The following is a 10,621-nucleotide window of genomic DNA, read 5'->3' on the forward strand; positions in this document are numbered from 1 at the left end:
TCAGGCACCTAGTGCACAGGCAGCCCCACCACATGTATATTGTGTGTGCAGGGAGGAGTGTGTATGCAAGAGGAGCACTATTTTGAGCACTAAGCAATTGCCCCCATATACACTAGTCAAAAAAGTACATACATCAGGACAAAAATTATTTCTTAAAATAACATTAAAATACATTAGATAGATGTTTGATTTTTAGTATACAATGTTTTTAATCTAAAAATTTAAAATGTCTTCTGAAAGATTTTGCGTCTGACCTACAACAGCCCACCAAAACTCATTAAGCGGCACTCCAGCTGAAATAACTGCCCATCCTGGTCTATAGAAACAGCAGAACACAGCAATATCCATGTCTTTCACAGACTTTTGCATTAATTCTGGTAATTTCTAGCTGGAAACCTTTACATTAAAGAGACAGTTCACTGTCAAGATATCTTGCCTATGTATTAGTTCCATCTTTAGCGAATGTTTTTTAAAAGTTTCTTCAAGGATATGTTTTAGCACCTCTACAACTTTACCCTTCTGCCTTCCAAAAGCAAATCAAATAAACCAAAAGTAAAAAGCACTCAAGAACAACCATAGACCTTTAGAAATCAGAGTATGTAGTATTAACAAGAACAAAAATACACGCATGTAAAAATAGATCTGAAAAAATATGCAAATTTTACCCACAAGATCTACCGAGGAGTTTATATTTTAGATTTATGAAAACCAGTTAGACACGCACAAACTTTGGCCCTCAAAAAGCCCAAACAAACATGTATGCATCAACTCCTATTTTCACCTTCAGGAGTTTTACATTTGGTGAAATGCAATACCTAAATCTCCATTTTTTTTGTTTTGTTTTTCAAGGCCTTCTCTGAACCAAAGGCCAAACTCAATTATTTTCTGCCACAAGCCAACTTCCAAGTGGAGTAAGTTTATTCCTGTCACAAGGTCACCTCCCCATTCTAGAATTCCTCCACCCAAAAGAACACCGGAATGCAGCCTGAGAGTTACCATGGTGACTCCTGATGTCATCTCTAAACTATTTTAGCACTGTAGACTCCTGTGTACATATATGTTTCTTCTTTCTCCTTCCTTTTATTTTTTTTATTAAAAACTGCTTTGAGAAAGCTACAAAAGTTGCACTCTGTCCACAATTAGGTACAACACAGTTTTATATAATAAAGTGTTCATGGTTTTGGCATGATACTTCTAAATATAAAATGTGCAACACCCCCCGCCCCTACACAGTGTATGCAAGGCAGACACAATACTTTTCTAGATACTGCTTCTAAATTCTAATGATTATTTGTAAACCCATTCTGATCTATGCACATTGAAACTTTCATAGATGGAGTGATTCCTAAACAAACCAACCTATCATCTATAAAACCTATCATCTATGTCCTTGATAATTAGCTAATCTCTATAAACTGCATAATGTATACTTTTCCTTTTAATAAAAGGAAGATTAATCGTAAGTACTCTCATCAATGCTTCAAAATACCAGTTTACATATCGTTGCTATTTCTGTAACAGAAGCCCTGCAATTCTCAGGTACAGACTTCTGATAAAATACCCTTCATTACTCCTAAAACTACTATTCAAAATGCTTCTGATGGCTCCCAGTACAATGAACACAATGAAAAAATGCCCCACACTATATCATCAGGGATAAAGGTATCCCTTCTTAGAGTCTCAAAAAACCAACTATTTCCCTGTACAATGCAGCAAATATCAGCACTTCTCTGAAGAGTCTGAAATACACAAATTCTCGCTGACGTGCACGAAAGCCCTGCAGAAATAGCAGATGTATTTATACTCCTCACAGTAATGTAAACAGAACATGACTACCACCACAATAAAATACTTATAAGAAGTGAGACAATTACTTGTAAAGCTTCTAAGAAGGAAAAGTACCACAACAAGATAAAAGGCAGAAGGAACAAAAAAAATTAGATGAATATTGAAGGTATATCGGAAGACAATTCTCTAGATCTGCTGATCTCAAATAGAAGTTTAATGAAAGTCACATCAGGCACTGACAGAAGAAGGTGTAATGCTCACAACTAGAAAAGGATGCGTACTCCAAAGGTCATGAAAGCTCAGTAGAAACCTGTTTGTTTTTAACTGCTGACCAGACTGCGTGTTCACCACCCCACAGAACAATGATCATGCCCCAATCCAGAACTACAGCAACAAAGTCCAATTTCCCTGGTAACAGCTTCTCTGGACCCCGGTGGGTTCCACCACTGAAACTGACAGCACAAATCCTGTCTATTGATGATCCTTCTTCTACCTCCAGGTATCTCTGATTCAAATGTAGATGACAAAATCCCAACCAGGGGGAGGGAAAGCAGTAGACCAGACAGAGTCTTGAGGACAAGAGACATAAATTGGGACTAGCTAAAAGAAAAAACTAGGGGTGCACCAATAAAGATTTTTTGGCCAAGACCAACAGCCAATTATTAAGTAGCCATATCAGCCAATACAGATCCGATTGCAACATGCAGCCCAGCAGCTTGGAGGCCAGCGTCTGGCCAGTAAGTCTGCAGGGGAGGGCAGGTCAAGGGTCCCAGGGTGAGGGTGGGAGTGGGGCAGGGATAGGTGCACAAGACAGAGCTGTGGGCTGCGGGCTGCTTCCCTACTGCCGCACCCCTTGGGGAAGGTATGGGGGGCATGTGCCACCCCCAGATGTGTGTGAGGGGCAAGGGTGAGCTGCCTGCCTGCTGTGGGCTCAGGATGAGAGGCTGCATTAGCCTCTTCTCAGAAGGGTGACTGGGCCAGAGCTACACTAGGGAAAAGCAGGAGCAGTGACACTGTGGGCAAAGGGGGGGGGCTACAGACACCCCAAAATTCCCCATAGTGCCTCCTCCCAGCCCTGCTGCCCACCCCACCCATTATGAGCATAGCCCTCCCCCCCCCATCCAGGAAAAGGACAGCACAGCTCCTGGCCCCAAGCCTGTATACAAATCTGCGAGGGCACATGTACCCCATGTCTCCCCCATGGATGTGCACAGTGGCAGGAAAGCGCTCCCCTTCCCCACAACCCAGACGAGCATCCCACAGCTCCACCCCATGCTCTGCTCCAGTTGGGCAGCACCTGCCCCGCTCTCTTCCTCACTGTGGGGGCCTCAATCTGTCCCACCATGCCCCTTCTGCCCCACAGAACTACTGGCCAGATGCTGCTCTCCAAGCTGCCCAGCAGCATTCCTGGCTGCACGCATGCTGCAACTGCAGGCATGCACAGGCATTTATCACTGAAATTATTAGCTACACCAGCCAAAAAATATCCAATTACTGATTATGACAATCTTCCTTTTATCAGTGCTGATCCAATATAGACCAATATATATAGGTGAACCTCTAGAAAGTACACCTGGATTGAAAGGGAGACCAAGACTAGAATTAGTGGGAATAGAAGTGTCATGTCGGGCAGAGAGCTAGGAGAATGGGCAAAAACTAGCACAAAGCTAGAGAAAGGCAAGAGGGAAAATAAACTGGATAAAGAATGCTGGGAAGGAGCAAGGGGATGGGAACTGATGTTGAGAAGGGCAGAGAAAGATCTGACAAAGAGGAAAGAACTGGAATTACCTAGACAGGGAGACTGGAAATTCAGTGACAATGACAGGATAAAATGCAGTTGTGTCAAGCAACATTCAATTATCAAACCCCACATCATCCTTTCTTATCAGCCAATCTACCACCACATTCACTACATATATTCCAACTTCTACAACATACCACAAAGGTTCCACCAGCAACTTTATTACACAATCCCCACTTATGCCTAGAGTTACCATATGACCTGGATTGTGTAGTCTTGGCTGACTGGCGTAAACTGAAACAAAAGTCCCAGATTCAGCTGCTACAGGCAGAGGCTGCTGCTGTCTTTAGTGCCCAGCCTGGCTCCTGCTGGGGCACGGATCAGCCAGGACAGAGTGGAGCAAGGGAGGCTGGGCTGGGACAGGGAGTAGGCTTGGGCACCCACATGGGGTGAGCTGGAATAGCTGCCTGTCACCAGCAGCTTGTTGCCCTGCTGCAGCACCAACAGTCAAGGCCCACACTGCTTATAGCAGACCCTGGCAACTAATGGTGGCAAGGGGAAGAAGGGCTGCTCCCAGTCAGGTCTGGCCTCTGCGCACAGAGGATGGAACCTGGCCGTGGGCCGCTCCATCCTGCCATGCTTCTCCCAGCCTTGATGGTCAGAGTGGGGGGATGGGACTGTGTGTACATGCTGCCCATCTCAGATTTCCTCAACAATAATATTTCCTCAACCCTACTTATGCCCACAAGCAGTCTATGTATGACCTGTACAAAAGGTGCAATTAGTGCTTCATTACTTTCTTACGGTGCACAAGGAGGTTGAGTTAAGGCTACACAACACACTCAGATGTAGATGGCAAAATCCTAAAGGGGATGTGGGGGAAGGAGACTGAGTTACAGCTATATAAGCATTCATAAAATGCAAGATTCCTTAACTTTTAAGAAGTTGGCTTTACAACCCTAACAATCCTGCTTTTAAAACAGCCCACAGTGTAAATCATAGACAAGGAAAAAGTGCTGACAGCTGGTTTACTAGGATCACCTGTGGCTACTGTGCTTCTCAGTCAGGGCTGCTTACCCATGTGAACAGCAAGTCATACAAGTTAAAGGGAAAAGTTTTTTAAAAAGGCCAAAATTCACCTGAGATGAGTCTAGAACTTAATCCACAAGACAATATGAACAGTAGGGGCGCTAGCAGGCACTGCAAATACACAAAAGACATTGCTCTCTCTGAATTTCCAAATCTCTCTTCATCCCCTCCCCCCAGGGCTGAGGATTATTTCCCCTCAACCCCACAGCCACAGAGAGGAAGAGCAGAAGCCAGGCTCAAATAGTTGCACATCACAGAAATGCTCCAGTTCTTACCCCTTCCCCCCTCCTACAGGTTTGCAGCCAGTGACAGAGCTGCAGCCTGGAGCTGCACAGAGAGAAGCAGCAAAAGGGCCTCCCTGCACCCAAGGAGCCCCCGTGCTCCACCCCACAGCGCCACCAGCGGCCCAGTTCCGCAGCCTGCCAAGGAACATTTATTTATTTTTCCCTTGTTCAAGGCCAAATCCATTCCAGATTCAACTGGGCAAAGCCCAAGAGCTGAGGTCCCAGAACTGGATAGGGCAGAGCCCGAGGGTTCAAATCTGTCTGGCTCTAGCATGGGCAAGCATCCTCCCTGCCAGGCCCATGGCTCTGAGGCTGGATACCCCTCAGCTAGGGAGGCAAGCTCCATGCCGGCCCAGGCCTTGCACCCCCATCTCCCCCCATCTCACCCAAGAGGGGCAGCAGGGCCTCCCACAAAGGAAGTGGAGTCGGGAACAGCCCCCCCCTTGCCCCTCCCCCATGCATTGTTCTCGGCCCAAACCAGGACCAAGGTGTAAACAGAGGCGAACTGCGCGTCTGCGGTGGGGGCGGGGCGGCGGCCTCCAGCGCCCTCACTGCGGGGTGGGGGGTCACAGCTTATTTTTAGCTGCTCTCCGCACCAAGCGTGCTGGGGGGGGGGCGCTTCTTGCCACTCCTAGCACAGCTCACTGGGAGGGGGGCAAGGGGAATAATGCAGCCCCCTCACAGCTGCCGCCCCCCCATCCAGCCCCCTCAGGCGGGGGTCCGGCCGCACTGCGCAGGCGCAGAAGGGGCGCTCGCTCACTTCCCCCCCGCTTCCAGCCGCCCTTCCCCCCGCGCTCTAGGGCAGCGACGGTTACTCCCCGCCGCGCGCGAGTCACTCACCCTGCGCGGCGCCCGCAAGCCCCGGGGCGCGGGGGGTGGTGGGGAGGACGAGGGGGAAAGAAGGACCCGGGTGGCGGGGGAGCTGAGCTGAGTGGGGGTGGGGGCAGGTGCCGAGCCGGGGCGGTCGCAGCCCCCACCCCGGTTCTCCGGCCCTCGGCCCCTGCGCAACCAGCCCGACCCAGCCGCCGCAGCTCCGGCTGTTTGTGTTGATGCGAGACGCAGGCGGAGGGAGGGGCCCAACAGCTGAGAGGATGTAAACACTGCCGTCACGTGACCGAGCCAAGGACTGGGGGAAGCGGTGGGTCTCGCAACTGCGCGCGGCCGCGGGGAGCGTCACATGACGCGGTGATTGGCTCCGCTCCTTGGCGCCTGCAGCCAATGAGAGGCCCGCCCTGCTGGGGCTCGTCACCTGTAGCCAAGGGGCGGGAGAAGGTTCCCCCTCCCCCACCACGCTGAGGCGCCCGCCCGGACGCTGCTCTTAAAGGGGCAGGGACGCGGGAGCTGGGCTACCCCAGTGCGGGTGGGGGCGCCGCGGAGCCTTGTGCAGCCCCAGCGCTGCAGCCCCTGGGAGCGCCCTACAACGAGGTACCCGAGGCACAGGGAGCTTTTTCCTTCCTAGAGCGGAAGCCTGCAGCGCACTGGCTGGAAAGCACCTTGCTGGGCAGAAGGAGAGGACCCTAGGATGCATCTACACGTTCATTAAAGCACCTTAAATACTGTAATCGGAACTCGTGGCAGAGGTGCTCCCTTAATTTTTTAAAACATCTAGTTGGTCTAATAAAAGAACAATTCTTTCTTTGCAAGCTTTCAGGCACGCACACCCTTCCTCCGGCATAGGAGAATGCAAAAGATGTACAATTATGCCTCGGTGGAAATGAACACTCGTATTTCACAGCAGAGCCGAAAGTGGTGGAAGATCTCCTGGTTGGAATAGCTCATTGTGTGCAAATGAGGTGCAGATAAATGTAACTAAAGTAGTAACTAAATGCACAGTAACTGGAGTTAGCACAGTGGCGCTGTGACATGGTTATTTTGTAATGTTTACCGCGCACTAACCTAATAATACTGTGCTGGGGGCTGTTAGTACCTAGAAGGGTATAGGGCCTGGGACAAATTGGCCTATGTGGCCCCTTAAGAGACCTGGGAGATGCAGGCTGCAGAGCAGGATAGAGGTGGCAGCCCTGGCCCTGGCCCTGGTGCTGAGGGTGCTGCCACCTGCAGCACAGGGCAGCTGAGGTGAGGGCTGCACTGGGCTGGGTTGGGGATACCCTGGGGGGCACCAAGCTGGGCTGCGGTGCCTGGCAACCTCACAGCGGCTCCGGGTCAGGCTGTGCCACAAAATGGATGCTAGGTGGCACCTCTGCCACAGCCCTCTGATGTTGAAATGCAAGGTCTGGGGTGGTTGCCTTGATTCGCCATCCCCTAGGAACGGCCCTGATTAGCAAGGTTTTTAACCTCCAAGCTACTCCACAGTATCATTAGGCTAAGCATCGCAAAATAACTGTGCGCTGGCACTACTATGCAGTAACTCCAGTAAACTCGTTAGCATTTATTTACTTTTATCTGAGCCTTATTTGCACAAAATGAACTATTCCAATCAGGAGATCTTGCAACACCTTCAGCTCTCATGTGAAACATGAATTTTCATTTCCACCCAAGACCCCAGATAGCCTAGTCTTCTGCTAAGAAAAGCCCTGAGGAGTGAAGAGAACCTTCCCAGACCCTTGGAAAATGAAGCAGGGAAGTAGCTGGAAAACACTTGGGACTTGAGGAGACAAGAAGCATGGGGGAGGGGAGAGTGCTCAGGCCTGGAGCCTGATGGTCCGGAGCAGCAAAGATGGAGGAGACCAGGGGCAGGGCAGCGGAGAGAGGCCAGAATGTGGCCACCTCTCTTCTGAGCCACAGCAGCGACGGGGGCATAGGCGGATGCAGACTTTTGAAGAGGGGGTGTGCGGCAGCTGAAGGACATCGTGGCACACAACGCCGCACACGGTTTTCTCTAGTGAAAAATGAGCTAGAAGCTTCACTAATAGGCAAGGGGCCTAGGGCTAGATTACACAGTATAATGCTGAAGCAAGATCAAACAGAACATTTTTTAAGTGAATTTAAATCAGTCTATGGGCTGTGAAATAGGATCTGCATGACCAGGAGCAGCTATCAGACCACAGAATAGTAGAACAAAGGCTTGCTTGATCGGTTGAACACCAAGGACATTAAAAGGAAGAGGGGGAATACTTAATACTTGGGGAATAGAGACTTGGAAGGGGTTAGTAGATGATAATGAGCCATGAAGGCAAGTAACTCCCTCAGTGCTGCCTGGCTAGTAATGCTGCTACCACTGCCTGGCCAAGCAGTTGGTTTTAAAGTTTGGGTGAAGCAGGAATCAAAGGGCAGGACATGCAAGTGCACCATTTCCCCTCCCCACCTATATATCCATTCCTGGATGAGGGACAGCTCACAGGTACAGTCAGAGGAGATATGAATCAAAGAGTGGAGGGACTTGGGTTGGACCTAGGGGCTGTCTAAGGACTAGAGGAGAGATGGGCAAAATATGGCCATGGACCAGATTTTGCCCACCAACTGGCTGGATCTGGCCTGCGGCTGCCCCCGCAGTGCTCCACATGGGGCTGAGCCCGCACAAGACTCCTGCCAGCCCCAGCCAGTGCAAAGCTTCTGGTGGGGCTATTCCCAGTGCAGCTGCACCCAGTCCTCTGCTCCCCTCACCTCCAGCAGAAGCAGCCAGGCTGAAGCTTCTCCACCTGCCCACCTGGTAGGAGCAGAGCAGCAAGGGCACAAGCAGCAGAAGGAGTGTCTGCTGGTGGTGATGGGAGCACAGCAGCACCCCACCAGCTGCTACCACACCAGGAACACCCCACTGGAAGCTGTGCACTGGCCGGGGCCAGCAGGGCTGTTCTCCCCTTGCCTCCAGCTGCAGCTGTGGCTCCTGCTGCACTGCTCCGGGCATGTGGGTGGGCAGATAGCTTCAGCTGGGCAGCTCCAGCTTGCCTTCCACCCACCCACCCACAGCTGATTGCTCATTTCACCAGGTGGTCAAAGCAGGTGGAAGGCAGCTGGGAGCTGGAGCCTGAGTTCCATGTGTTGGGCAGGAGCCACCCCGCTAAAGCTTCCCACCCAGAGCAGTATTGCAGGGGCAGCACCAACAGCTACAGCTGGAGGCAAGAGAAGCAGAACAGTTCTGCCAGCCCCAGCCAGCGTGCAGCTTCTCGTGGAGCTATTCCTGGTGTGGCTGTAGCTGGCTTGGTGCTGCTGCGCTCCCCTTGCTTCCCAGAGACAATGGAAGCCTGGCCGTCTTCAGCCAAACTGGGAACAGCCCTGCCAGAAGTTGCACACTACATGGGGCTGGGGCCAGGGCTGGGGCCGGCAGGTATGGGTGGGAGTATGGCATCGGTGGGTGGAGCTCATCCTCATGTGGAACACTGCAAGGGCAGCCACCGACGAGGCAAGCTCTGCTGTATGCCCCCCGCACACCTCCTTCTTCCCCTCACCCATGGCTGGCCCCCAGGCAGCACCCCCCCATGCATGCACACATGCGCGCGCACACACACACACCCTGGAACCCACTCCCCACCAAGAGCACAGCGTGCAGGGAGCGGATCATGCCTGTCCTGCTCCCAAACACTGTTCCTCCCCCACCCAACCCAAAGTCCCATAAGGAGTTTTAGTGAGTTGCTTGGGAGAGTGGGGTGCTGACCAAGCCGGTAACAACTCATCAAAACACCCTTTGTGGCTCTCAGGTCCAAATAATTGCCCACCCTCGACTAGAGGAAATGGGACACAGGGCTCTGCTGGGCCAAGGGAGGCAGCATCTGGGAGACTGGTTTGAGGTCCAGACAAAAAGAAACAGTACTGGGAGGAAAGTCTGGAGATTAGGGCTCAGGGCAGTGCAAGGGAGTCAACAAACGTAGCAATGGCAGATAAGGACCATTCCTTCTAAGCAATGGGAGTCATAAGGGTGAAGGTTGCTAGGTTAGTGCAAGGGGGCAGTTGAGTACCAAGGAGGCTTGTTTTTGGTATAAGTGGAACAGCTGAAGCTAAATAAAGTTGGTGGAGACTAATCTGAAACATGGGTTGAGGTGGCTTGCAGGAAGGATTTGTAAGATGGGATGTAAAGGGACTGGTAGCAGAACATTTGTATTCCATGACATGGGAGAGCTCAGATGCAGGAGGGGTCAGCTTTGTGAGCTGGAACCATGGGAACCAAAGAAAGCACAGCTGTTGAACAAACTGTTATTGTTGTCAGATGCTAGGAACTAGGTTCACAAGCACCGTCAGCTGATGCCTGCAGGGTGTAACAGCTGCGTGCAGCAACAACTTAGGTGGAGACAGTTGGCACCACAAAAGTGCCAGACAAGGTTGTTGGGTTTTTTTAAACCTGAGTGAGAAACTGGAATAGGCCTAGAAAACTTAAAAGGCATGATGGCTCTAAATTTCACACATCTACATAAAAGACACAGAGAAGGGGCCAAGAAGAAAAATTCCTAAGTGACCAGGAAGTCAGATCCACTGTCAGGCTAAGATATCACTGCTGCAGGGTCCAGCTTATTGAACAATTTTGCCAAAGTCTGACATTTGGACAGATGAGTAAAATATAATTTCCTCCCTACATACCTTATATGCCTGATGAAACAATCAAAGACACTGTGGCTTAGCTGATACATATGCTATCATTTTAGACAAATAGTTCCAAATAAAGCCAGTCTATCTTAGAAAATGGTCATTTACAGAAACTTAAAAATAAAATTCTTGACAAGGAAAACAACTTACAAGTGGGACTTCTAGCGCTTAAGTCAAGCCAATAGAGGCTAAGGGTATGTCTACAGTTCCGTCACAGCAGTTGTCATATAGACATACCTGAGCC

The 10,621-nt window shown here is 50.4% G+C and overlaps 1 protein-coding gene across 1 annotated transcript in view; it reads right to left on the minus strand.

Annotated features, from left to right (window-relative positions):
* Nucleotides 1-5,996, minus strand: part of PCMTD1 (protein-L-isoaspartate (D-aspartate) O-methyltransferase domain containing 1) — an 84,479-nt gene extending 78,483 nt beyond the window's left edge. Inside the window, exon 1 of the mRNA XM_019547964.1 lies at nucleotides 5,743-5,996. The gene's annotated coding sequence lies outside the window, so the exon portion shown is untranslated. The remainder of the gene's footprint in view (nucleotides 1-5,742) is intronic.
* Between the last annotated feature and the right edge of the window lie 4,625 nt (nucleotides 5,997-10,621).

The sequence above is a fragment of the Crocodylus porosus genome, unplaced genomic scaffold (assembly GCF_001723895.1).
Source record: "Crocodylus porosus isolate Cpor-Errol unplaced genomic scaffold, CroPor_comp1, whole genome shotgun sequence".
NCBI lineage: Eukaryota > Metazoa > Chordata > Crocodylia > Crocodylidae > Crocodylus > Crocodylus porosus.